The sequence below is a fragment of the Thermobia domestica genome, chromosome 18 (genome assembly GCF_964235325.1).
Source record: "Thermobia domestica chromosome 18, izTheDome1.hap1.1, whole genome shotgun sequence".
Lineage (NCBI taxonomy): Eukaryota > Metazoa > Arthropoda > Insecta > Zygentoma > Lepismatidae > Thermobia > Thermobia domestica.
In genome coordinates, this window is record NC_137471.1 from 109452674 (window position 1) to 109455116 (window position 2443).

The 2443-nt window shown below is 40.3% G+C and overlaps 2 non-coding genes across 2 annotated transcripts; both read left to right on the plus strand.

The window, feature by feature from the left end:
- The first annotated feature begins 496 nt into the window (after positions 1-496).
- LOC145676248 (5S ribosomal RNA) lies at positions 497-615 on the plus strand. The gene has a single exon (XR_014129344.1). It is a non-coding gene; the product is annotated as a 5S ribosomal RNA (ribosomal RNA).
- Positions 616-792: 177 nt separating this feature from the next.
- Positions 793-911, plus strand: LOC145676269 (5S ribosomal RNA). Its single transcript, XR_014129364.1, has one exon. It is a non-coding gene; the product is annotated as a 5S ribosomal RNA (ribosomal RNA).
- Positions 912-2443: the final 1532 nt, after the last annotated feature.

The following is a 2443-nucleotide window of genomic DNA, read 5'->3' on the forward strand; positions in this document are numbered from 1 at the left end:
TGCCTCACTTTATTTGCATCCCTGCAGTAAATAATTCTTATCGATAATAGTTAAAATGTATATTACATTTTAGTGCTTCACGACTGAATGATCATCTGCCTTACGTTATCTCGCAGCTGAAGAGAATGCTACACTGAAAACTACCTTGCGTTATAAAGGGTAAGTGAAACATATCTTAAAAATATCTTTCATACATTTCATTGTGTACATTAAAGAATGTAAGTTTGCCTTTTTCCTGTAATCAATACTTAATAAAGGATTTATTTTTATTTATTTATATACAATTTCATACGTGGTTCGTGATAGTAAACTCGATAGGACACAGTGGCACTATGAACATCCGAATCACTCATCATTCGAACATTCAAATATTTATTCGAATATTAGTATATTCCAAGTAATGTTAACGACGTTAATATGCTTGCCTTTATAGTTAATAATGTCAATTCTTACTTAAAACATACTTCCTTAACAGGACATTGAAGAAAAGGTAGTTGCCAACGGCCATACCATGCTGAATATACCGGTTCTCGTCCGATCACCGAAGTCAAGCAGCATCGGGCCTGGTCAGTACTTGGATGGGTGACCGCCTGGGAACACCAGGTGCTGTTGGTATACTTTTTCTAATTTTGTTTTTCACAAAGACGAATATTCTCACATCGTTCACCACGATAATTTCGTAATCATGCATTACTTAAAACAATTAGCAACGCTTTCCACGCGCTGGTCTTTTTGAGTATTCACCGACAAACCTACGTAGCTACAATAACTCACTCGAAGCCATATGCATTCGCCAACGGCCATACCATGCTGAATATACCGGTTCTCGTCCGATCACCGAAGTCAAGCAGCATCGGGCCTGGTCAGTACTTGGATGGGTGACCGCCTGGGAACACCAGGTGCTGTTGGCATCTCTTTTTCAAATTTCATTATCCTTCAAGTACGAAAATACTAGAAACATTAATTTTATAGTACTTTCAAGAGATAATTTATCAACATTATTTCATAGCGATTAATCGATATTCTAAGCGTTATACCCACTATTTCTTACACTAACAGCCTGTTTATTTGCACGGCACATTAAAATAACCTGATTTCCGATCCGTGTGCACCTACTACTATACTTAACACGGAATGTATTACCACTTTTTAAAAGTAAATTATTATGACTAAGTGTAGATCTCCGGCGAGTAAATGCCTTTCGTATACAAGCACGACACATCTCCGCTATGTGCTTTACTTTTTTACTAACAGCATATAGAAATTGGATTTCAAGGTGTTTCTACATAACAGAATGAAGCAAATTTCGTGATTTAACTCTTTCGAATAATGTGTTGGTCCTGACAAGGACCGTTTGAAATGAAAAATCTTGAAGAAGATTTTTACTTAGAGCTTGTGTACTTGGTAACAGCCTTCGTACCCTCACTTACAGCGTGCTTGGCAAGTTCACCAGGCAAAAGAAGGCGCACAGCTGTTTGGATTTCCCGGCTGGTGATAGTTGACCGCTTATTGTAATGGGCCAAACGAGAAGCTTCAGCAGCAATACGCTCGAAGATGTCATTAACAAAGCTGTTCATGATACTCATAGCTTTGCTAGATATGCCAGTGTCAGGATGCACTTGCTTCAAAACTTTGTAGATGTAAATGGCATAGCTCTCCTTCCTCCTCCTCTTCTTCTTCTTATCTCCCTTGGAGATATTCTTTTGGGCTTTACCAGCCTTCTTTGCAGCCTTTCCGCTAGTTTTTGGTGGCATGATGACTCACTCGTTCAGCAAAATTAGATGTGTCCGCCGATTTATCGACTTCATTTAAATTACAGTACGTGTTTCAATTCGCGCCAACTGCCTTGCTTTTCATTTGATGCACTCGGGTGCACGCTTGAAGTAGTAACAAAACTGACTTGATTCATGGGAGGCCGCAATTTTTCCTCTCATCTTATTACGAAAGAATATTGAACAATGTCTGGTCGCGGCAAAGGTGGAAAAGTCAAGGGAAAGAGCAAGTCCCGCTCCAGCAGGGCTGGCCTTCAATTCCCAGTAGGCAGAATCCATCGTCTTTTGCGAAAGGGTAACTATGCCGAACGAGTTGGTGCTGGCGCTCCCGTGTATTTGGCTGCAGTCATGGAATACCTGGCAGCTGAAGTTCTTGAGTTGGCAGGCAACGCTGCTCGTGACAACAAGAAGACTAGGATTATTCCACGTCATCTGCAGTTAGCTATCCGTAACGACGAGGAATTAAACAAGTTGTTGTCTGGAGTTACAATCGCTCAGGGTGGTGTTTTGCCCAACATTCAAGCTGTACTTCTGCCCAAGAAAACTGAGAAGAAGGCATAAATGTAAGACCTATATCTCATACAAATCGGCCCTTATGAGGGCCACAAACCCCTTTATAGAGGAGATTTACGATTGAAATGAATTGTTTTCGATATACAGACTCATCAAAA